The following is a 26,907-nucleotide window of genomic DNA, read 5'->3' as shown; positions in this document are numbered from 1 at the left end:
AAAAAAAAATACAAAAAATAATAATCAATAGATGCTTCCTCTGGTTCAGACCCCAGCCTGCTAAATTAGGGAAGGTTTACTATATTCACATCAACTCTTGCATCAATAAACTCTTTCAACTGTTTTGGATCTACATACTGAAAATGTTTACCCTCAAGCATCACATTACAAAAACAAGGAAATCGCAAAACAAAATTTGCTCCCAATGCCACCACATCCAACATGCATCAATTTGGAACTACCACCCGGCTACCGCATGTCCCGGGCGGTAATTCCATTTTTTACACGCGTTCGATACACGCGGCAGAACATATTTTATATTTTCTACCAAGTGGCGCTAACCGGACAGCAATCAGCAGTGTATGCGTGGTGATGATTACCGCCCGGTTAATGGGTGAGACCTTACCGCTAAGTCAAAGGGTGGCGGTAAGGTCTCAGGCCCAAAAGAAACTCACGCCAATTTTCATTTTGCCACACATCCATTTTCAGCCAAAAAAAAAAGCCTTTTATGCAGGAGTGCTGAAAAATGGACCTGCGCGCGTCCAATACATGCGCCTACAACAGCATAGTCCACTTTTCAGCGCACCTTAGTAAAAGGATCCCTTAGTGAATGCCCCTGACCAAACTATGTCCCTCCCTTAGCCATGCCGTCTTTTCAGTTATGCGCTAAAACATTTACACATGCATCTTTATAGAATAGTGCTTAGCGAGATGCATGCAAAAATCCAAATTGTTGACAATTAACACCAAAAGTTGATTGTTAGCACCAAATTCTTGGCACTAATTGGCTCGTTGCACAATTAAAATTGCATGTGCAAATTGGGCACGTATCCAAATTTACAGACGCAACTTTGGGTGCCATTTATAGAATCTGAGGGTAAGTGTAAACTTGTGCTTGCAAGGTTATAGAATGAAGGGGTTAGTGTCTCACTATTGTAGCCATCTGCCATGCAAACATGCTCCTGCCCAGTTAAATGCACTCTGGACACTTATTCAGCAGCACTTAACTGGACAATGAAGCTAAATATCAGTAAGGGTCTGCCCCTGCACTGACCTGGTATTGCCAGGGCGGTCTGTGGGCATAGCTTGAGTGGAGCCTAGAAGGGGCCAGGTCTTAACTGGTTAGCAGCCATATTCAAATTGCTAAAGTTAGGACAAAAAAGCTGTTCTAACTTTAGCTGCTGTGGTAATCAGGCACTGGTGTGAATATGAGCCAGTGCCTGGTTAACTTCGGAAGGCATGGGGCTTCCCGATTTCCCTTGAGTTCCAATCATTCCTCCCTCCCAAAGAAAAAAAGGCCCCATAGGCCCCTCTAGATCTACCTCAAGTCCATGGTGGTCTAGTGGAGGTCATATAGAAACATAGAAACATGACGGCAGATAAAGGCCATAAGACCCATCCAGTCTGTCCATCCTCTGAACCCCTAATTCTTCCTGTTCCTAAGTGATCCCACATGCTTATCCTTCACTCCACAACCTCCACCGGAAGGCATTCCACGCCTCCACCACCCTTTCTGTGAAATAGTACTTCCTTAGATTACTCCTAAGCCTATTCCCTCTTAACTTTGTCATATGTCCCCTCATTCCAGAGCTCTCCTTCATTTGAAAAAGGCTCTCTTCCTGTACATAAATGCCCTTGAGATATTTAAAAGTCTCTATCATGTCTCCTCTCTCCCTCCTCTCTTCCAGCGTATACATGTTGAGGTTCATAAGCCTGTCCCTATAATTTTTGCATTCAAGACCGCTTACTAATTTTGAAACCGCCCTCTGGACTGACTCCATCCTGTTTATATCTTTCTGTAGGTGCGGTATCCACCTACACGCATGTATGCACGCAGTACTCCAAATGGGGCCTCACGAGACTTATACAATGGCACTATCACCTCCTTTTTCCTGCTGGTCGTGCCTCTCTTTATGCACCCTAGCATCCTTCTGGCTTGACCGTCGCTTTTTCTACCTGTTTGGAAGCTTTAAGGTCATCAGACACAATCACCCCCAAGTCCCGCTCTTCCTTCGTACACTGAAGCACTTCACCCCCTATACTGTACCGTTCCCTCGGATTCTTGCGACCCAAGTGCATGACCCTGCATTTTTGGGATTAAACCTTAGTTGCCAAATATCAGTCCATTCCTCCAGCTTCGCTAGGTCCTTCCTCATGTCATTCACATCCTCCAGGGTGTCCACCCTGTTGCAGAGTTTTGTATCATCTGCAAAGAGACAGACCATACCAGACAGCCCTTCCGCAATATCACTCACAAAGACGTTAAAAAGAGCCGGCCCTAGGACTGATCCCTGCGGTACTCCACTGACAACATTCTTTTCTTCAGAGCAAGCTCCATTTACCACTACCCTCTGTCTCCTACCAGTCAACCAATTTTTAACCCAATCAGTTACATACCGAGGGCACTCAATTTATTTATCAGTCGCCTGTGCAGAACCATGTCAAAGGCTTTGCTGAAATCCAAGTAAACCACATCAAGCGCCCCTCCCACATCCAACTGTTTGGTCACCCAGTCGAAGAAGACAGATTTGTCTGACACGACCTGCCACTAGTGAAGCCACGCTGCCTCGGGTCCTGCATTCCATTTTGTTCAAGAAATCTCACAATCCTCCTCTTTAGAAGCGTTTCCATTAGCTTACTCACCACCGAGGTCAGACTGACAGGTCTGTAATTCCCAACCTCCTCCTTAATTCCACTCTTGTGCAAAGGACCCACATCCGTCCTTCTCCACCAGGACCACTCCAATTTCTAAGGCAGCATTGAAAAGGTCTGTCAGCTGAGCCGACAGAAGTTCTCCGAGTTCCTTAAGCACCCTCGGGTGTATCCCATCTGGTCCCATCGCTCTGTCTACTTTTAGTTTGGCAAGCTCCTCACGAACACAGTTCTCCGTAAACAAGTCTTGGTCTACCATACATCCATCCCCTTTAGCCTTTGTTTTCTGCAGCCCTACCCCCGGTCTTTCATCTGTGAACACAGAGCTGAAATAATTGTAAGCAGTTCAGCTTTATCCTTATCATCTTCCCCATATTTCTCTCCCTCAGATTTGAGCCTCACAATGCTATTATGGCACTTCATCTTGTCACTTACATATCTGAGCAGGAGTGATGCCTTGCTCCTGCCTGTTGCAGGTCTGACCACAAAATGGCTGCCACAACCCTAGCAGCAGTCTTATGGTACGACTACCACTAGGGTCATGTTGACCATTTTGTGGCCAGACCTGCAATGGGCAGGAACAAGTGGGCATTGCTCCTGCCTCTATGGCCCTCGTTAGACCACCATGGACCTTGAGGTAGGCCCGGGGGTGGGGGGCAGAGACACTGAATGGAATTATGTGGCTCACAGCCAATGCTGCACTTGCGATTAGGCCCAGATATTCATTGCCATTGCCCGGACAGGGCCCAGCACTGAATATCTGAGGCTAATTCTACCCATGGCAGTCAGTATTTGAAAAAACGCTGACCACCATGGGCTAAATATTGACCAGATGATTTTTAATCATTTGGGCCAATTGTACTTAGGTTATGTCTCTATGGGGGAAAATGCTCAGTGCATTGGATCTGTTATCTCCTTATATTACGCCAAAAAATATAAAACAAAATCTCAGAGTTGCCTAGTGGTTAGTGCAGTGGACTTTGATCCTGGGGAACTGAGTTTGATTCCCACTGCAGCTCCTTGTGACTCCGGGCAAGTCACTTAACCCTCCATTGCCCCTGGTACAAAATAAGTACCTGAATATATGTAAACCGCTTTGAATGTAGTTGCAAAAACCTCAGAAAGGCGGTATATCAAGTCCCATTTCCCTTTCCCCTTGCCTCAGGTACCCATTTAGATTGCAAGCTCTTTGTGGCAGGAGGCCATACCACACCTGAATACTAATCACTATTGTATAGTGCCGCTTATATCTAGTTGTGCTATAAAAAGGAACTATTGTTATTATTATCACATGATACATCAACCGGTTGAAATTATTTTACTTAACGTATAAGAGAGTTTGATATGTCTGGGTTGATGCATTCAGTGCTGCTCCATCAGTAGCTGTGATTTTGCTTAATAATTTAATTTCTGACTTCCTTAAGTGCCTTTCATGGTTTAAACAGCAAAGTGGTATACAAAGAAAATAGACGAAAAGATAAAAGGTCACAAACTAAGGAGGAAATGGTACAATATCTATGCAGCATGCAAAGGTTAAAGACAACTCAATCGAAATAAGTAGACAGCATAGCATTGATTCACATTCACATCATGTTCCAGTAGGAATGAGTCTTCCCTCTCGGCCTGGGAAATCGCATCCCAAACCCATGAGCATGAATATCAGCTTTCTATAGTGCAGCCAACAGAAGCATGGCCTGATTCATGGGTGCGTTTGTCCTCACCTGGCTTTTGCTTTTGACGTTCACTGGTGCGTGAAATCCAGTATTGAATTTTGACACACAGGCAAAGAATCAGAGATACAGTATGGCAATAATTTTATTGAGGTCTTTTTTTTGTGTGTGTGACTGTGTGTGACTATGCCAGTGTGCATGCATAAAATGCTGCTTATAAAGATACCCCCCCCCCCCCTGCATATTTATATGCAACTGTAGTGTAGGCTTGTTAAGGGTATGTTTTGGGCAGAGTGTGGATTAAGTCGTCAATTCCATGCAGTCGTTACAAAAGATGCACATTCGTGCTGGCTGTGCTCCCAAGCTGGTATAAAGATAAGTTGTTTCGTTATAGCTATGATTTCTACAGCTTTCATGGGGCTATTTTATAGAGACGTGTGAAGGGACATTTTGGACATGACGTCTAAGTCGGACTTTGGACATTTTGCACTAAATGTCCCAAATCCAATTAGTACAATACAGAGAGGGCACTACAGTATTAGGAAATATGACCATTTTTGAAACAGCAAACATCTACCTCTTTTTTTCCTAAATGGCCACATGTAACATGTTTTTGTGCTCTGTGCGTTTATCTATTTGGTCCATTTTGTGGGGGGGGACCCCATAAAAGTGGAAAAATAGAAATTGGGATGTAGGGCAAGCCAGCATTCTTAGTAGACTGGTCACACAGACATCCCAGGAGAGCAATGGGGCAGTGGACTTCACATAAAAGCTTCCAGGTATACATCTCACCATTACCCCCTTATCTTGTCTGCTGAGCCCTCCAAAACCCACCCAAACCCTCACCACCCCCAACTGTACACCACTACAATAGTTCTTATGGCTGCAGGTGTCACCTCTATGTGGGTACAGACAAAATGGGCCAGAGTACCTAAAGAATAATGTGGTGCTCTACATGCCTTTGAGGCCTCTAAGGTCCTCCCAATCAGTATCACTGTGCTCTTCTCGAAGGAAATCACATAATGTGTTACCCGCCAACGAGCCTTCTCAGGAGTAGTTTCCACACTCTGGTGCTCACTTTCAGAGGAGCTATGGCCTAACTCAAGACTACCTCTACTTCAAGAAACATCAACTCTACCCAGGAATCTAGACTGCCCCAATTTGTCTGTCTGCACATACTGTCCATTAGATTGTAAGCTGACTTCACATGTTGTCCATTAGATTGTAAGCTCACTTGAGCAGGGACTGTCCTTCTTTTTTTAACTGTACAGCACTGCGTAACCCTAGTAGTGCTTTAGAAATGTTAAATAGTAGTAGTAGTAGTTCTTCAACAAGCCTTTAATATATATGGTGATAGACTAGCCATTTGCTCTACATCTGAACTAGCTTGCCCCACACTTTGTAACTAATACTTTATTCAACTGTATGTATAATTTGCCTTGCTTGAATCCATCTTTCGATTTATCCCAATGATTTTGTCCTACCCATCCAGTCTGCCTATATGTTTCAACTATATTTGCCCTCCTCCCACCCCCTTGGTTGCCTATTAAGTTCATTTGTATTGTTGCTGACATCATGAGCATCATATCTATGTTATATGAATGTTCCAATGTGTTGCCTGTAAAGGGGTTCAATTTGTATTGTGATGACATTGTAAGTATCATGTCTCTGCTATATGAATGCTGCCTATTATGGAAGAATCATATTTCTCTTAGATGATTATTCTGCTGTGCTGGTTTAATATGTCAAATTCTAACAATATACCATGTTACTCCTGTCACTACAATTTAATTTGCTATCTCTAACTCTACCTCATTTATGGGCCCTTTCACTAAGGCATGGCCAAAAGTGACCTGCGCTGGTATAGGCGCGTGTTTTGGATGCACGCTGGTCCATTTCCTGAGTGCGCCTGGAAAAATGGGTTTTTTTTTTTTTATTTTGCCCGAAAATGGACATGTGTCAAAATGAAAACCAGTGCGCGTCCATTTTTGGCCTGAGATCTTGATGCCACCCATTGACTTACTGATAAGGTCTCACATGCTAACTGGGTGGTAAATGTCTAGCACGCACCAAATGCCAATTACCACCAAGTAAGTGCCCCGCCCAGGGCATGTGGTAGCTGGGTGGTAGTGCCAATTTGACACGTTAGATCTGTGTAGGTGCCCACGCGCCTTAGTGAAAGGACCACTTATTGTATTTAGACTTACGTTTGATCATTTACTATTGTTATACTGTTAACACAATTGTAAGTTTTATGTCAACCTATATCTGTTGTACAGCACCCTTGGAAGAATTTCTGCACAAAGGTAGTTAATATGTACCTCTTTAATTAATTAATATTAATTTCAGCTTGCTAATAGCATGGTGGCTCTCTTCCATACCTGCCTCTTTCCCAACGTAGACCACATTCATTCCAAATCAACCTGTCCGAGCTCACTACACCTAAGTCTACCTGGACTCAAGGCTTTTTCTCACTTTGACCCTGTTCAGAAGACTAGATATGGCTTGTGAGCCAGATGTTCACTCTAAATCTAGTTCCTCTAAAACAGCTGCATTTTGTAAGATTCCTTCCTGCTTGTGAAAAGCAAAAAAAATTATTATTATTTGTAGCATTTGTATCCCACATTTCCCCACCAATTTGCAGGCTCAATGTGGCTTACAATTGCCGTAATGGCGGTTGCCATTTCCGGGTAGCAGATTTACAAATGGTAGTGCATTAAGGTGCATACATATATGGTTACATAAGTGGAACATGGAACATGGCATATATGCAGTGGCGTAGGAAGGGGGGGCGGTGGGGCTGTCCGCCCCGGGTGCACGCCGCTGGGGGGTGTTGGCGCCACTGGTTACCTGCTCTCTCTGCCCCGGAACAGGTTACTTCCTGTTCCGGCCCCGGAACAGGTTACTTCCTGTTCCGGGGCAGAGAAAGCAGGGAACCAACAGAGCCGACGCAGCTCCCAGCGACGACGTGCACTCGGCCGGGCAGAGCACCAGTGGTAATAATGCACTCCGGGGGGGGGGGGTGCACCGTGCTACGCCACTGCATATATGGAACAGATCATGGTATAAATGATGTGGCTAGCATAAGCAGCTAGTGTAAAATACCTGAGTGGAAGCCAGTGAGCCATCTATATCCGTGCCACCCCTGAAAATTTGAATTTTAAAGCACACCGGACTGAAGCTCACATGGTAGCCTGATAACGAACTTACAAAACATGAATACTAACAACTCGAGGAAATGATTGAAGAACAGTGACAATGTCTAGAACAGTGACAATGCAACATACATTGTTTAGACGTTATAATGAAATCTTTTCATGTTCAAACTAATCAACACCTAATTAATGTTACCAATCTGTTTTTCCTTAACTCTCATTCTAATTAATTCATATTATTACAGATCTTCCTTTACAATACAGATATGTGTTTCATTCAATCAACCTTTTACTTTTAGGAAAACTTTAGGCTCAGTTGTAACTAGATCATCGTTGATAAACTATAAGTATCCAAGTCCACCGGCAACGCATGCTGCACGACTCCCTTCTGGAAATAAAAGACCTTGCACTGTGGCTGCCACCAACAGAACTGATAATCCTAAGTGTGGAGCATTTTGGGGGCAATTCTATAACAAAGGGTATAATACTAGCGTGCAAACTATCTCATGAATATTCATTGTGGATTTACTGAAAACCTGACATTGGGATGCCTCCAGGACCAGGTTTGGGAACCACCGGGCTAACATTTACAGTGTCCCCCAAATTCTATATATGGCACTCAGAACCTCATGCAAATTTGGGCATGTGCCCAATTTGCAAGTGTAATTTAATTGAATAAGCCAATCAGCGGCGTTCCTAGGGTGGCTGACACCCGGGGCGGATTGCCAATGCCCCCCCCCGGGTGCAGCGCAACCTCCCCCCCCACCCCCAGCAAAAGGACACCTCCCCCCAGCAAAAGGACGACACCTCCCCCAGGTGCATTTTTACCTGCTAGGGGGGAGGTGCTGCGCACCTGACAGCTTCCCTCGTTTCCTGCTCCTTCTACCCCGGAACAAGAAGTAACCTGTTCCGGGGCAGAGGAAGCAGAGAACGAGCGGAGCCTACAGGTGTGCGGAACCCCCCCCCCCCCCAGCAGCGTGCACCCGGGCGGACCGCCCCCACCACCCACACTTGGTACGCCACTGAAGCCAATTAGCACCAATAATTGGTGCTATTAATTATTTGCTCCAATTGGCATTAATTAAAATTTATGCACGCATTTTATATGTGGCTTCAAAAAGTGGATGGGAGGATCTGGGGCATTCCTACATTTTAAGTGCACTGTTACAGATTAAGGAGGATCTGTGTTTAATTTAGGCTCAAGGATTAACACCAGGGTTTAGTTGGTGTAAATCCTTGCATCTAAAATTAGGCGCCATTCCCAGCACTAAGTGTATTCTATAAACAGTGCCTAACTTTCTTTTCAGTGCTATTTATAGAATTTGGTCCTATGTGTACATTTCATACCTAAATGTTTAGAATCAATAAGGGTATCTTGTGAGTGTTCATGATAATGTATTCCCTCCCCCCCCCCCTTTTTTTTGGGGGGGGGGGGTTAGTGTGCATACAGTGAAGGTTTTTATTGTAGTATGTAGTTGGAAGACCGGAATAGGCAAATCATCTGACTTCTGTTGTAAATATCTTTTCTTTATAAAGGCCAATAAAATTGTCTTAGGGGCTCATTTTCAAACGAGAAAAACATCCAAAAAGTATCATAAAGCAGCATTTGGACACATTTATTCTCAATGCATCCAAATTGGTATTTTCAAAACCTATTTTGAAGACGTTTTTTTTAATGCAATTCATTTGCAGTGTGTCCAAATCACAAGGGGCAGGATTAGGGTGGACTTTGAGCATTCTTAACACTTGTACATTTTACAATCATAATGGAACAAAACGAAAACATCTAGGGCTAAAACTTCAACGTTTGGATCTAGACCTGTTTTTAGAATGAATAAGGCACAAAAATGTGCCCTAAATGACCAGATCAGAATTTTACCTTCCTAGCATGCCCTGATGTTACAGTTACTCAGTCAATATCGGGGTAATTGAAATCACCAATTATTATTGTGTTGCCCAGTTTGTTAGCCTCCCTAATTTCCGATAACATTTCTACCTCATCCTGGCCAATATCACTATCCTTTTCCTCTTTACACATGGAATGTTAGTTCACAGGGATTCCAAGATGTGTTTTGTTTCCTGCAGAATTTTCAATCTATTTGATTCAAGGCCCTCCTTAACATACAATGCTACCCCTCCACCAATTCGATCCACCCTATCAGTACAATATAGTTTGTACCCCGGTATGACAGCATCCCACTGGTTATCTTCCTTCCACCAGGTCTCAGAGATGCCTATTATATCTAATTTTTCATTTAGTGCAATATATTCTAACTCTCCTATCTTATTTCTTAGGCTTCTGGCATTTGCATATAGACTTTTCAAACTATGTTTGTTGTTCCTTTTTATATCATGCTCAGTACTTGACAATATTACTTTGCAATCTTTTGTCTGATTTTTATTTCTATTTAAGGACGCCTGTTCTACTATGGTCTCTTTTGCAACCTCACTATCAGGATACCCTATCTTCCCTGTTTTGGTGATATCTTTAAAAGATACCTTATTCCGAACCATGCACTTTTAAGCGACTGTCAGCCCTCCCCCAGTCTCTAATTTAAAAGCTGCTCTATCTCCTTTTTAAATGCCAATGCCAGCACCCTGGTCCCACCCTGGTTAAAGTGGAGCCCATCCTTTCGGAATAGGATCCCCCTTCCCTAGAAGGTTGTCCAGTTCCTATCAAATCTAAAACCCTCCTCCCTGCACCATCGTCTCATCCACACATTGAGACTCTGGAGCTCTGCCTGTCTCTTGGCCCTGGGTGTGGAATGGGTAGCACTTCAGAAAATGCTACCCTAGAGATTCTGGATTTGAGCTTTCTACCTAAGAGCCTAAATTTGGCTTCCAGAACCTCTCTCCCACATTTTCTTATGTCATTGGTACCCACATGCACCAAGACCCACCTTCGCACCAGGCAGGCAAGTCACCAGACAATCCTCATGTCCACCAGCCACCCAGCTATCCACATGCCTAATAATTGAATCACCCACTACAACAGTTGTCCTAACCCTTCTCACCTGGGCAGTAGCTCCTGGAGAAACAAAATTGCTATAAGTAGGACTATTGTTAAGTTTCAAACAAATCTCTGACATTTCGGCATGAGCATTTATATCAGCAGTTAAAGCACAACTTTTCACACTTTATTTAAATGCCCCCTAGGTGTTGGTAGCTTTTGTAACAAGCTGGTGCACTTTTCTAATAGGTGTCAAATTTACTGCAGGATCATTTCTACAAACATATTTACAGTACAACATATGACTGTTCAATAGCAAATTTTCCCTATATCGACAGAATAAGGAAAAATCCTTATCATTAATGGCCTATAGTATATTATTTTTTATTGCTTAATTAGAAGTGATGTATGTGTTTACTGAAGTACGCCACAATGTTGATTTACAAGTTATAAAGCTAAGATTTAGATGTGTTAAGCATTTTTCCCATGGTACATCATGCCCTAAATATGGCATTTTTCTATTTTGTTCAGTCTGTTTAGAATGTTCTAGCATCAAGTAAATGAATATCTTTTGAATTTACTGTAGTTACAACGGACATGAACGGTGCAGCAGTCTACTTATACAAGGAAACAGGTTAAGAACATTTCTGATTGGAAAACGTCATACCACGAACTCCCAAAGAAACTAAGGGGCCCTTTTACTAAGCTGCGTAAGCGTCTATGTGCGTCCAACGTGCGCCAAAATGGAATTACCACCCGGCTACCGTGTGGCTCTTGCAGTAATTTCATTTTTGGCATGCATCCAATATGCACGTCCAAAAAATAATTGTTACTTTCGGACACGCCTATCGGACGTGCGCCAAGTGGCATTTGAAGCGCGTAGGTCATTACCGCCCAGTTATCGCGTGAGACTTTACCACTAGGTCAATGGCTGGCAGTAAGGTCTCAGACCCAAAATGGATGCGTGGCAATTTCCATTTTGCTGCACGCCCATTTTTGGCAAAAATGTTTAAAAAGGCATTTGTTGCAGGTGCACTGAAAAATAATTCTGCACGTGCCCAAAACACGCATCTATACTACCGCAGGACATTTTTAGCGCACCTTAGTAAAAGGACCTCTAATTATCTTTTCTTCTACCCCAACAGGGAATATTTCTTAGAAGTCAAAAGAGTTTTGGATAGATCACTAGTTGACTGTACTTCTGTGTGTTTTGATAAACTAACATATTTTAGTAGCATAATTCCCCACCACCACACTCATTACAAAGTACCTGTAAGAGAAACTTTAAACCATAGTAGTCACCTCAGTGATCATTTGCAGTACTTCAAGTGCTAAAAATAAATAAATAAAATTAATAAGCATTAGCTTTAATCTTCAAATGAAGGGGCGTGTACAAGAGTGACAGGGGCTGTAATGATCTAAACAAGCAACTCTAAGTTGCAATCAGTGTTTTCAATCAAGGTAAGAAGACAGTTTAATAATGTACCTTCAAGTCCAGATAATGTTTTTAGAAGAGTCGTTACAGGAATGTATATAGAGGATATAATTATTGCACAAATGCAGAACCTACACACTCGCCCACGTATATATGGAAGCAAATATTACCATTCAGTATGCTTTTATACATTTATGACATCATTCAAACTGATGAAGAAACAGTCTTCATAAGTTAAGTTTCTTCTTAAATATAAAGTAACCAGGGCTATTGCCTTGGCAAAGGTTCTAGGATTCTAATGTAGTCATTCATTTATGAGTTCTTATAGCGGAGCATAAAGTGAAACATCCACTGCTTAAGGCCACCCAAACCTCACTTGGGATGGATAACCTTTTTCAAACAAAAAAAAAAAATGAAAACACAGCCCACCAAGGTGGCACTGTCCGATTACCACCAGGTAACACCCTGCAGAAATATTTTTTTAAGCACAGATTTTTTTAAATATTTCTGCTAGTGCCAAAAATGGCACACACTGGGCCGGCGGTTATTCCAGGTTGCCACGTAGCAACCCTTTAGTAAAAGGGCCCCTAAATCGGTAGATGATTCCACTCCACAGGGCTTGCATACCAAGATTGGACAAATTGAGAGCAATTCACCAAATGCCACAGAAACACCAGGTGAAACTGGAAGGAAAGCACGTCCTTCTAGCTCTCACAACAGATTATCCACAATATATTAATGTAGTTCTCAACCCAAATTTGGATCTAAACTTTGTGTTATATCACAACAGCCCTTTCTATTACTTTCCTCAGGAAAAAGATGTTTGAAATGGGTCTACAATTTCCCAATATAGAAGTGAACAGTTTGTTCTAGCTGAACTGTGTATGTACATAAATCTTCCCCACAGGTATAGTATGGCAATCAGTCAGTATAATTTGCCTATTATACCATGTTTTTACTCGCCTTGATTACCTGGACTTTTGAAAGTAATTGAAGCTGACTTCCGTGTATGGTAAAGTTTATTGGTGAGGTAAAAATTTTAAAAGCCTGCTGTGCTCTTCATTACACTGGAAATGACTGCCTGTGGAACATCCATCTAAATAATATGCCACTGAGAAATACGTAAATACAGAGACTAATCCAAGTAAACAGAGAACTCTACCAGGCGCTATAATCAGAGCCCAGAAATAGAGCTAGCAGAATGACTTGAGATTTATGTGGCTAATAATGAATAATGAAACAAAGGGGGATTAACAGCATCTGGCAATTTACGGAGGAGTTGAAATAATCTAACTTGCTGTCTTCCAGCTGCTTCCATACTTTCAGCCCGGCCTTACATGGTTTAAGCAGCTAGAGATGCTTAACTTCAGGAATAAAAGTGCAATTGTTAACAGCCAGATGAATTTTGCGAAATCAGCGCCCACACAATGTCACAGAAGCAGAGTTTCGTTCTGGAGGACATATACATTGCTGCAGGCCTAGCTTGTCAACTTGAAAATTGACCATTGCTGTCTTGACATAGTTCTTTCACGTTGAAAATGTGGAGTATGTTGTGGAGATCAGTGAAACAAAGTCCAAATATGGGGGAATAATTTTTATAAAACAGGATATTTTACTAATGTAAAATGGGTTTTATATCATTAACGTGAATCCTCTAACAAAGGAGGGATGTGGGAAAATGATTGCAAATTCAAAAGAAAGTAAATCCCCACTGGATTAAATAGGAAACACAACCAGACTGTGATATATTTTATTTAGTGTCATGCAAATAAAACACATCGTTATTACTTCAAAAGAGAACCCCTGAGTATGAGACACTGACACTGCCAATTTGAACAGTTTTGTAAATCCTGATCCAGCTTTCTTTGCAAAATGCTGGCCACCATCAGTGCAACCATTTTTGTTTTCATTTGAAGTAACTCTCTTCAAAGCACAGATAAGTCTTTAAGAGTTATTAAAACAATTTTGCAGAAGTTTTCTAACGTGATAAATGGAAGGGGTTTTTAGCCAATGAGGTGAATATCCTTTGAAATTGGGAAGTTATACTCCCGTACTGGGTTCTGAGGCTTTTTCCTATCACATTTAAATTTTGAAATTTGAAGCAATGATGATGTGTTCATTTGCATGATACTAAGGACCCTGTTTACTAAGGTGCGCTAATGTTTTTAGCACACACTAAAATTAGTGCATTTTAAATGTTAGAGTCGCCCATATGTTTCTTTGGGCAACTTAGCGTGCTAATCAATAGCGTGCATTAACAAATCTAGCACAACCTTAGCACGGTTTAGTAAACAGGGCCTTAAATAATTTATATCACATTATGATTGTGTTCACTACTTGATCCAGTGGGGATTTAGTTTCTTGTGGTTTTATAAAACTACCCCAGGGGTAATGCAGGTAAATTACATACAGGGTTAGATTAAGATAAGAACATAAGTATTGCTATAATGGGGCTGACCGAAGGTCCATCAAGCCCAGCATCCTGTTTCTTACAGTGGCCAATCCTGGACACAAATACCAGGCAAGAACCCAAAGCAGTACAATACATTTTATGTTGCTTATCCTAGAAATAAGCAGTGGATTTCCCCAAGTTCATTTTAATAATGGCTTATGGAATTTTCTTTTAGTAAGCTATCCAAACCTTTTTTAAACCCCGCTAAGCTAACAGCTTTCACTACATTCTCTGGCAAAGAATTCCAGAGTTTAATTACACATTGAGTGAAGAAATATTTTCTCCGATTTGTTTTAAATTTACTACTTTGTAGCGTCATTGTGTGCCCCCTAGTCCTAGCATTTTAGGAAAAAATAAACAAGCTATTCGGGTCTACCCGTTCCACTCCACTCATTATTTTATAGACGTCTATCATATCTCCCCTCTGCCATCTTTTCTCCAAGATGATGAACCCTAGCCGCTTTAGCCTTTCCTCATAGAGAAGTCGTCCCATCCCCTTTATCATGTTCATCGCCCTTCTCTGTACCTTTTCTGATTCCACTATATCTTTTTAGAGATGTGGTGACCAGATTCTATACATGGCACCTGAAAAATCCACAGGGAATAAATATCAGCCTAAGTGTATTCTATAAGCAATGCTATGTTGACTGACAGCCAGTCAACATAGCATTGCTAACACTGCTGAGTAAGCTTGGGAAGCACTTATGTAAGGTGGTTGTATGACTACTTTTAGGGGTTCACTTTGCATTTTACCCCTACTAGTTTTTTGTACCCCTGATGCAGCCTGAGGGCGAAACGTGGCCACGTCAGGTAACTTGTAATAAACCACTGTTACCCTCCTGTTACATTTTTTTTTGTCTTTTTTGATCTGCTTTTTTTTCTTTTGGTTTGCTATTTCTGTGGCAGATCTTTGCCTTTTCTTGTTTCTGTCAGATTGTACATATGTACATTTATACCAGCTCACAAGCTGCTGTATCAGTAACTTCAATTTAATCACGATTTCTACCAGTTTATCATTAATATTTTATAAAGACTCTTGGGCACCTATGTGTCTTCATAAAACAGGATTGAAACTGGTGATTGCATTTTCACATAGACATGGAGGTGTATTTTCAAAGCAATTAGACTTACAAAGTTTCATAGTAACCTATGGAACTTTGTAAGTCTAAGTGCTTTGAAAACGAGCCCAGTTGACATCTCATAAAATTGATGAATGGATTTTGAACTATATTTTATAGATGGCAGAATGTGGAAAATGTAAAATATATATACATGGGTGTGAACACAATAAGGCACTGTATACTTTTAAAATCAATTCCACAATTATGCAAAATTTACAAAGGAACTGGCAAGTAAATATGAAAACCTGAAGCTGTTCCCTTAATCAATTGTACCAGTCAATGAAATGTACTACTTACTAATTTTTGCAAGAATGAGACCCAAGAGAAGGGCTAATTGATAATCATCTTGACATCTGATATTTCAAATGTAACTCTTTATTGGATGTCTAATAAGAAAGATTACTACACACAGATAACAGAGAAAAATCACAAAAGATATAAACTGTAAAGCCCACATATTCAGACCAGGAGAGTAAAGAAGAGAATAATGCTGCAGAGTTATAGACTAGTTGATTTATGGATTCCCTTCATTTAATTATTTATTAGGATTAATTAACACCTTTTTGAAGAAATTCATCCAAGCCATACTGGTTCAGACAAATGGTCCATCTAGCCCAGCATCCTGTTTCCAACAGTGGCCAATCCAGGTGACAAGTACCTGGCAGAAACCCAAGTAGTAGCAACATTCCATGCTACCAATCCCAGGGCAAGCAGTGGCTTCCCCATGTCTATCTCAATAACAGAGTATGGACTTTTCCTCCAGGAACTTGTCCAAACCTTTTTTAAAGCCAGATACGCTAACTGCTATTACCACATCCTCCAGCAGCAAGTTCCAGAGATTAACTCAGGATTTTGTAGACCTCAATCATATCTCCCCTCACCCATCTCTTTTCCAAGCTGAAGAGCTCTAACCTCTTTAGCCTTTCCTCCATATCTCTTCTCTCTTTTATATAATTTAGACATGGATTTTGATGTTGACACTGCACCTTTTGGTAGCCATTTTTTAAACTGCTGCCAGCCTGGCTATGTCCTTTTTTAATGTACAGTTGCAAGTTAAAAGCATTCTGCATGGTGCTTTCCATCATCTACGCATTTATTCTTGTTGTAATTCCCTTAGCAACTGATTAATGTGCATGTAGAAAACAGAGATGAATAACAGAACAATGTATTACTCAAAATTACTCAATATTAACATTTGGCAATCAAACAATAGCAATCTGAATGGAAAAACACCTCTAAATATGTCATTATAAGTCAACATATGCACCCAGCTTCTCCTACATAAGCACGCAACTATGGAACGCCCTGCCGACTGCCATCAAAACAATACACGACCTAACAAACTTCCGAAAGTTATTAAAAACCAACTTGTTCGAAAAGGCATACCACAATGATCCATCCTAAATACCAGACAACGAAACCCATACCAGAACGGGACAAAACCGAACTCTCGACACTGGATTGCTTAACTGTACTTTGGCACTAATGAACTTTATCGTTATAGCACTCTACTTCTCATTCCAGAAACGAACTCTCTACACTTGATTGCTTAATCTACTCTGTCACTTAAGAACCATTTTGTATTTCTCAATCCGGAAATGGCAATCGCCGTTACGGCATTATGTAAGCCACATTGAGCCTGCAAGTAGGTGGGAAAATGTGGGATACAAATTCAACAAATAAATAAATTGTATATTGTAACCACAATGTTAAATCATTCAGCAATTCTTTCTCAAGGGGATAGGGAGTTGGTACAAACTAAATGCGGACAATAGAAAAAAGATAATCAAATAAATATGTACAATAAAAGAGAAAACTTGTCAAGTAGAAGGGAAAAGATATAGTTTTAAAGCTTTCCTAAACATCAATAAAAACTCCTCAAGAAGTTTGTTCCAGTGTTAGGAATGAAGTTTTATAGGAACTTCATTGGGATAACAGGTGAAACCATAGGCTAATATTGTGTACAATTCTGGTCACTGCATCTCAAAAAAGATACAGTGGAATTAGAAAAGGTACAGAGAAGGGCGACAAAAATTATAAAGAGGATGGGACAAGTTCCCTATTAGGAAAGGCTAAAGCAGCTAGGGCTCTTCAACGTGGAGAAGAGATAGCTTAGGGGAGCTATGATAGTGGTCTATAAAATAATGAGTGGAGTGGAACTGGTAGAAGTGAATCGTTTGTTTACTCTTTCAAAAAAAACTTGGACTAGGGGGTATGCAATGAAGCTACAAAGTAGTAAATTTAAATCAAACTGGAAAAAATATTTCTTCACTCAATGTGCAATCAAACTCTGGAATTCGTTGCCAGAGAATGTGGTAAAAGCAATTAGCTTATCAGGGTTTAAAATAAGTTTTGATAATTTCCTAAAAGAAAGTCCATAAGTCATTATTCAGATGAACTTGGGAAAATCCAGTGCCTATTTCTAGGATAAGCAGCATAAAATGTATTGAGCTGTTTTGGGATCTTGACAGGTACTTGTAACCTGGATTGGCTACTTGGGAAACAGGATGCTGGGTTTGATGGACCTTTGGTCTGTCCCAGTTTGGCAATACTTATGTACTTAGGCAGGGAGCACTTTAATATTCCCTTATCTCTTATTTGTCCTGTTTGTCTGTCCTAATTAGATTGTAAGCTTTGTCGAGCAGGGACTGTCTCTTCATGTTCAAGTGTACAGCGCTGCGTACATCTAGTAGTGCTATAGAAATGATAAGTAGTAGTAGTGATAAAATGGATGTTAAGGAGAAAGTTTTCTCTCTCTGTAATGGCTGAAATAAAACAGGCTTGTGTATGATGCAAGCCTAAGCCGATTGTATGCAACTCGCCTTTGGATATTATTTTCAAGCCACAATGTTTTAAATGGACCTAAAATAAGCTCACATGTTCAAGAAAAACCAGGGCATGTTTTCATTTAAATGGAGATGTTTACACATGTTCTGTGGTGAGCTGACATGTGCTGTCCCAGGAAATACAGAAAATAAGGATTAATGGCTCAGAGTGACCCAGATAAGCTAATGAGTAGTGGAGAGCTGGACAAATAAATTGCTCACAGAAAGGGACTGCGTGATGGAGGATACTTATAAAACACCAATGGTGGAAATGCCAAGGTGTCTGAGTAGACCCCAGCCCCCTGCCATGTCATCAGAACCCTAGGACGCGTAGAACATTGACCGTGACTTTCCATTAGGGTCCTATACATGGAATTATTATAAATAAGCAAGATCCTGAGGTAAAATGGTAGGGGAACAGGAATAAATATTCTGATTACCCCTGTATAAAGGACAGCAAAGGCAACCTGATTACGCAGCCTGAGAGCAGAGTCCATACCAGAGAGAGAGAAAAACACAGTGGGTGAGAAATTATTCTATTGACTTTTAGCTCAGAAAAGTAAACAAAGCTGGGAATTTCTGTTTCTCTCAGTTCTAAGCTCTTGACAGGCAATTGACATAAGGCCAAAATATTATAATAATAGAAGCTGCTCTATTTACATGCAAGTGATGCAATCAAAATAAAACAGAGTAAATGACGGCAGAAAAAGACCTGCATGGGCCATCCAGTCTGCCCTACAAGATAAACTCATGTGCGCTACTTTTTGTGTATACCTCACCTTGATTTGTACCTGTCCTTTTCAGGGCACAGACCGTGTAAGTCTGCCCAGCACTATCCCCGCCTCCCAACCACCAGCCCCGCCTCCCACCACCGGCTCTGGCACAGACCGAATAAGTCTGCCCAGCACTATCCCCGCCTCCCGCCACCGGCTCTGCCACTCAATCTCGGCTAAGGTCCTTAGGATCCATTCCTAAGGTAATCATTCCTAAGGTAATCAGTATGTGAGACTACTATACAAATGCTAGATGCCTCATAGAAAAGGAAAAACACAAATATTTTTTAAATGTAAACGTGTGAACCCTTATCAGGAAAGGTTCAGAGTAAGCACATGGCTCCCCCTAGGCCCACAACTGATGGCACCCTTGCTTTTACCCAATAGCACTATACGCTTGGTGTATTCAGCCTGGCAGCGCAGCGAACTTCAGTTCTGTCGAGATGCAGGAATGGCTGGCAGGAGAGCTGTGAGGTGTCCCTCCAGGGAGAGATGAGCATGTCAGTGGTGAGGAGTTCATTGGAGTGCAGTGTGGTTTTACAAGCTGAGGAGACTCTTGAGGCAATGACTGCTCAGACCTGAAGAGAATTATTAGGAAAGGGATAGAAAATACAACAAAAAATATTATAATGCCTCTGTATCACTTGATGGTGCGACCTCACCTTTGCAAATTGGGTCACCATTTTTCCGTGCAACCTCACCTTTGCAATTCTGGTCACCGTTTCTCAAAAAAAGATATAGTAGAATTAGAAAAGGTTTAAATAAGGTCGACCAAAATGGTTAAGGTCATAAAACAGCTCTCGTATGAGGAAAAGCTAAAGAGGTTAGGGCTCGTCTGCTTGGAGAAGAAACAGTTGAGGGGTGATATGACCTAGGTCTACAAAATCCTGAGTGGAGTACAACGGGTAAATGTGAATTGATTGTTTACGCTTTCAAAAAGTATAAAGACTAGGGGACACTCCCTGAAATTACATGGTAATATTTTTAAAACAAATAGGAGAAAATGGGGGGGGGGGGGTTCACTCATTGAATAGATAAGCTCTGGAACTCGTTGCCGGAGGATGTAGTAACAGCAGTTAGTGTATAATGACGACTAAATATTAGTATGGAGTCCTTAATAATGTGATTTCACATTCTGTTGGTGTAACATCACAATAACTGTCAGAGCACTGATAATCTATAAATAATTAGAACTCAATATAATACAGCAGCTAAGAGTGTTTAGTAATTAAAGATACTGAGTAATTGCTGATCAAACAAGAATTGTTGTCTTCTCCAGAGTCTTCTAGGTGCCACTATGCCAAAGACCTTTGCAGAACCCTAATACATAATGATCTAGTACATAAGTATTGCCATACTGGGACAGACCAAAGGTCCATCATGCCCAGAATCCTATTTCCAACAGTGGCCAATCCAGGTCACAAATACCTGGCAAGAGCCCCCAAAAAAGTACAAAACATTTTATGCTGCTTATTCCAGAAATAAGCAGTGGATTTTCCCCAAGTCCATTTTAATAATGGTCTATGGACTTTTCCTTTAGGAAGTTGGCCAAACATTTTTTAAACCCCGTTAAGCTAACCGCCTTTACCACATTCCCTGACAACGAATTCCAGAGTTTAATTACACATTGAGTGAACAAAAATTTCTCTGATTCATTTCAAATGTACTACTTTGTAGCTTCATTGCATGCCCCCTAATCCTAGTATTTTTGGAAAGAGTAAACAGACACTTCACGTCTACCTGTTCCACTCCACTCATTATATTATAGACATCTTTCATATCTCCCTCAGCCATCTTTTCTCCAAGCTGAAGAGCCCTAGCCACTTTAGCCTTTTCTCATAGGGAAGTTGTCCCATCCCCTTTATCATTTTTGTCGCCCTTCTCTGCACCTTTTCTAATTCCACTATATCTTTTTTGAGATGTGGCGACCAGAATGGAACACAATATTCGAGGTGCAGTCGCACCATGGAGCGATACAAAGGCATTATAACATCCTCATTTTTGTTTTCCATTCCTTTCCTAATAATACCTAATATTCTATTTGCTTTCTTAGCCATCGCAGCACACTGAGCAGAAGGTTTCAACGTATCATCAACGACGACACCTAGATCCCTTTCTTGGTCAGTGACTCCTAACGTGGAACCTTGCATTACGTAGCTATAATTCGGGTTCCTCTTTCCCACATGCATCACTTTGCACTTGCTCACATTAAACGTCATCTGCCATTTAGACAGCCTGTCTCGTAAGGTCCTTTTCTAATTTTTCACAATCCTCTTGTGATTTAACAACTTTGAATAACTTTGTGTCATAAGCAAATTTAATTACCTCACTAGTTATTCCCATCTCTAGGTCATTTATAAATATGTTTAAAAAACAGCTTCCTCACTTGAACAGGCCTCTGGTCTTTTTTGTTTTTTTCCCCACTCAAAATATGTCAAACAATGGCTGTGTGGTTTCAAGCAGAGTCTATGAAGTATTGAATTTAATACTATACATTTCAAAAGAAAATTGGCATAAAACATTAAGACCTAGGTAGTCATAATTGATCTTTTGATTTACCTGACATATAATCAACACCCAGAACCTGACAGCTAATCTTTGCAGCACAGACTCATGACACTGGGCTACTTCTATGACCAAGTCAACTATTTTCTCTATTCTATCATGCAGGCAAGTTACTGATCATCCATAAAATCACATAAAATATGGTACTGCGTAGGTAGATTAGTTAACAGCACTAGACATTAGCAGCTCTGTACACATTATATGCAGGTACTTTCTCTGTCCTAAATTTGGGCACCAAAAAAGATGCTGGCTGAGTGTTTTTCTCTAAACAGTGCTCTGAGATGGGCACCTTTTATAGAATAGCACAAATACGCTTAGGTGGAATTTTGGCAGTTACATTCGTGTGTGTTTACATACGTGTGCAAATGTTATTACTCTAAACATCTACACGCATAACTGATGCACATAACGTTACTGCCTGTGTTATAGAATTACAACCCAAATTCACTGCAAAAGCAGCATTTAGGAGTCCTTTTGCTAAACTGTGGTAAAAAAGGGCCCTGCGGGGGCCTTTTTTGTCATGCGCTGAGACCCATTTTACTGCAGTGAGTAAAAAGGCTGAAAAAAAAGACATGGTCATCCTCTAGTACAGTGCTTCCCAAGTCCGGTCCTGGAGTACCCTTTGCCAGTGAGGTTTTCAGAATATGCACAATAAATATGCATGAAAGAGATTTGCATATAATGGAGACAGTGTATGCAAATCAAATTCATGAATATTCATTGTGGATATCCTGAAAACCTGACTGGCAAGAGGTACTCTAGGTCTGGACTTGGGAAACACTGCTCTAGTACAGTGTTTCCCAAGTTGGCCTTGGAGTACCCCCCTTACCAGTCAGGTGTTCAAGATATCCACAATGAATATGCATGAAAGAAATTTGCATATAATGGAGGCAGTGTATGCAAATCAATTTCATGCATGTTCATTGAGGATATCCTGAAAACCTGACTGGCAAGGGGGTACTACAGGACCAACTGGGGGAAACACTGCTCTAGTACCATGGATGATTTCGATGATCGATTATAAATTGCTAATAGTAAGTCTGCATGTTTATTTTTTAGTTCTTTCTGTACTCGGATTTGTATGTCATCCAGTGCAGGTGATTTGCTGCTTCTTAGCTGGTCAACTTGCCCTTTTACGTCTGCCATTTTCAACAAGATTTGTCTCAGCTCCTCCAAATTATCACCATTAAATACTGTCTCTACAATGGCTACCTCCTTCACAACTTCCTCAGTAAAGACTAAGGGGCCCTTTTATTAAGCTGCTTAGGTGCCTACATGCAACCAACGTGCTTCAGTTTGGAGTTACTGTTTGGCTACGGCATGTCCCTTGTGGTAATTTCATTTTTGACTCGCATCCACTATGCGCGCTGGAAAATAATTTTTATTTTCTGGTGCACGGCAGAAACCGGGTGGTAATCATCACTCTACACGCGTAGATGATTACTGCATGAGACCTTACCGCTAAGTCAATGGCTGGCAGTAAGCTTGCAGACCCAAAATGGACGCGTGCCAATTTTTATTTTGCCGCATGTCCATTTTCAGCAAAAATTTTAAAATGCCATTTTTACAGATGCACTGAAAAATGGATCTGCGCGTGCCCAAAACACGCACGTACACTACCGCAGCCCATTTTTCAGTGCACCTTAGTAAAAGGGCCCCTGAATCAAAGAATTCACTTAGGCTCTCTGCCAGGGGCGTAGCTGCGGGTGGGCCTGGGTGGGCCTCGGCCCAGGCCCGCCCAGTCTTTTGCGACCCTCACCAAGTTCCACGACGACGACGACTTAGTTTTTTGCCCGCAGCGGCGAGCGGGCGTAAAAGCAGCAAGCAGCAAGCCTGTCTCGACTCCGTCCTTTGCTTCCTGCCCTCTCAGCATCCCGCCCACCCAAAAGGAAATGACATCAGAGGAAGGCGGGACGGCACAGAGAGAGGGCAGGAAGCAAAGGACGGAGTCGAGACTGGCTCGCTGCTCGTTACTTTTACGCTGCAACTTCGGGAGTGGAGTGGAAGAGAGCCAGCCAGCCCGCCCGCCCATGTAGTCCATTGTAAGGAAAGAAGCGATTTAGTTTCCACTCCTCCGCGCAGCCGTCACCGTTCACTCAAAACACAGGGCAAGCAAACCTGTGAGCTGCTGCATTCATGTTCTCATTCTTTTGAGGGGGGAGACGCCAGATAGAATGGGGAAAGGGATTGAAATAAACAGGATGGGCAGGGGAGAGAGGAGAATTGCCGGACAACAAGGATTGATGGAGGGGGCAGGGGAGAGAGGAAATTTGCTGGAGATGGATGGAGGAGAAGGCAGGGGAGAATGGAGAGTTGCTGGACATGGATGGATGGAGAGGAGGGCAGGGGAGAGAATAGAAATTGCTGGACATGGAGCGGAGGGCAGGGGAAGGAGGAAAATTGCTGGACATGGATGGATGGAGGGAGGGGAAAGGGGAGAGAGGAAATTTGCTGGGTATGGATGGATGGAGGAGAGGGCAGGGGAGAATGGAGAGTTGCTGGATGGATGGAGGGAGGGGAGAGAAGTCAGAGAGGAGATGCGCATGGATGGAGGGGAGGGAAGAGAGGAGAAATGCTGGACATGGATGGAGTGGAGGGCAGGGAAGAGAAGGAAAAATGTTGGATAAGGATGGAGGGGAGGGAAGACAGAGGAAGTAGAAGCACATGGATGGAGGGAAGTAAGGAGAAATGCTGGATATGGATGGAGGGAAAACTGCTGAGTTTAAGGGCTGGTTTGGAACACGTTGAGGGCAGGTACTGAAACTCGAGGAAGGATAGGGACAGGGTTACAGATGGTAGACAGGACACAGGAGGATGGTGGACATGGTGAGAGAAAAAATATCAGATGGAAAGAAGACACTGCATAAAACAGAAGACACTGGGACCAAAGCGAATAGATCAGACATCAAAGGTAGAAAAGTATTTTATTCAGAATTTATTAATTGGAATATGTCAGCTTTTGGAAATGTGAATCTGTGATATTTTGCATGTAAGTCAATTTTTCTGCTATTGCTGCATGCTGAGTCTGACTTCTTGAGTTAACTTTCCAGTTCAGTATTTTGCCTTCATATTTTTTGATTTCTAGTTCCTTGTGTCATGTCCGTTGTGTCATGTGTTGTTCATGTGTGATCAAGGTGCAGTATTCTGATAGCGTGTAGTATTTGCAGCCCTTTTTGTTTTGCTTTTTTTTTCACGAGGTAGTGTATTAGTGTTTTAGAGCCTAGTGTAATTACAGTTCTGCCTTTTCAAGCATAAGGTTGTAGCTCGTCCTGTCCTTGGAATTAGTGCTGTTATGGTTTAGTAAGGATATGAGTGTGTTTTTGCACAAGTTTGTGTATAGCATTTTGCAGTGGAGAGATTGTGGGATAATGTAATTATATTTAAAAATATCAATTTTTCCATTAAGTATGTATGTGGTTATACTGATGCAGGGCAACTGTTGGGCATCAGGTGAATTCTAAGGCATTATTTTGTAGAATTCCAAGAGACACTACTCAAACTTACATAGACAGTGCGTGCCCACCCATATTAGCTCTGGGCCCACCCAAAATCTCAGGTCTGGCTACGCCACTGCTCTCTGCTATGGCTTTCTCCTCCCCGAGTACCCTGTTTACCCTTCAATCATCTAATGGTCCAACTCACTCCCTGTCAAGCTTTTTGTTTTAAATGTACCCTCATTTTTATTATGAGTTTTCGCCTGTACGGCAAGCTTTATTTATTTATTTATTTATTTATTTTCAATTTCTCATTTGGTCTTTACACGTTGCTGCATTTCGGGAGGAACTATGGTTTGTGGTCTCTACGCAAGAACTGTTGCTGCAATGTTTGGACTAAGGAAATTGGGATGGGATATAAAAATAGAAGATGTGAAACATCTGCTGCCCGGTAGAGATTGGTTCTGGTTAAGCTGGAAGCCCAAAAGGAATAGAAAAAACAGCTGGCTAGAAGGAGAAGACAGTAATATAAACAGCTGTGGAGAAAAGAAGTTGAACCCTGATTTTCATACTGTCCTACAAAAAGATGGAGCTGCATTTTCATCAGCAGTTGAGACATTTAAATTACTTATATTTAGCAGTGCTGAACATCCCTATGATATAGGGGTCCTTTTACTAAGGAACGCTAAATGATGACACCCACAGGAATATTATCATAGGCATCATCATTTAGCTCACAGTAATCATTATCATGCCTTAGTAAAACGACACCTAATTGTATAAATTAATCACTGCTATACAGATAATTACTCAGTGCTGCCCTCCTTCCACCCTCCACTATAGGGATAGTGTTGGATTGATTAGACTGATTTTCAGCCCATTATTATCCATACAGTGGATGAAAATACACAGATAGGGAAGCTATGAGATCGATATTCAAAGTGATTTAACCAATCAGAAACAGCTCCTGACCTGTTCACTTGTTCAGGGCTATCAAATAAAAAAAATATAACCTATCCACTGATTTTCTGCGGGACTTAACTGCCTAAGTTTAGCAGTTAAATCAGTCCACAGAAAAGTAAGTCCTATGTTTATGCAGTGTTGCTTATGTACTTAAGTGCTAAATATTGCACTTAATCGCATATGAGATAGCCTGCCACATAAACCTGGATATTCATTGCTGGAGCTGGGACATAGCCCAGCCTTTAATATCCAGGAATAACGCCATCAGCCGCTACAAAATCATTCACTACCTCAGGCTGAATATGGACCCCTTATATATTTACTGGTGGCTGGTAAACTTATGACTTCCATTGAATTCCAATTGAAAATTGACCCCATACAGACCATGAATGTATGTGCAACATTTTTGTCTAGCAGAAATCCGTCTGAGCAGAGAGCTCTGAAATCCCACAGAATAGCTGATGCAAATTGAAGTGAAACACAGAAGACAAATAAAACTAGGTGCTGTGCTTCAGATGTTTAACAGTACCTTTCATGCATAGTGCATATGGAGCCTGAATTAAAAACGAAAAGGCGACTAGAACTAGGTACTCTACTGCAAACAGTTAAAAGTGCCGTCCATGTATACTATACAGTACAATTTGCCATACTCATTTTGATTTTAACTGTGCAGGCATCATCGGATTAGGCTTGAGATAGGTTTGATATTATACACAGTAAATTAATGGACCATGGGGTTATCCTTGTATCTTGTGTACACTCATTTTTCAAGTACGAGTCCACACAATACACATGAAATTAATATGTATTGGTTATCTATTAGATTTGACAACATTTTTCCATTGTTCATTTAGTATTTTTTAAATGTAGAAAAGTTATTCTTATTAAGACATCATTTACATTATATAGTGT

This window comes from Microcaecilia unicolor, chromosome 3, assembly GCF_901765095.1.
Source record: "Microcaecilia unicolor chromosome 3, aMicUni1.1, whole genome shotgun sequence".
Classification (NCBI taxonomy): Eukaryota; Metazoa; Chordata; class Amphibia; order Gymnophiona; family Siphonopidae; genus Microcaecilia; species Microcaecilia unicolor.
The sequence above is the reverse complement of the archived record's forward strand: the minus strand, read 5'-3'. Positions refer to the sequence as shown.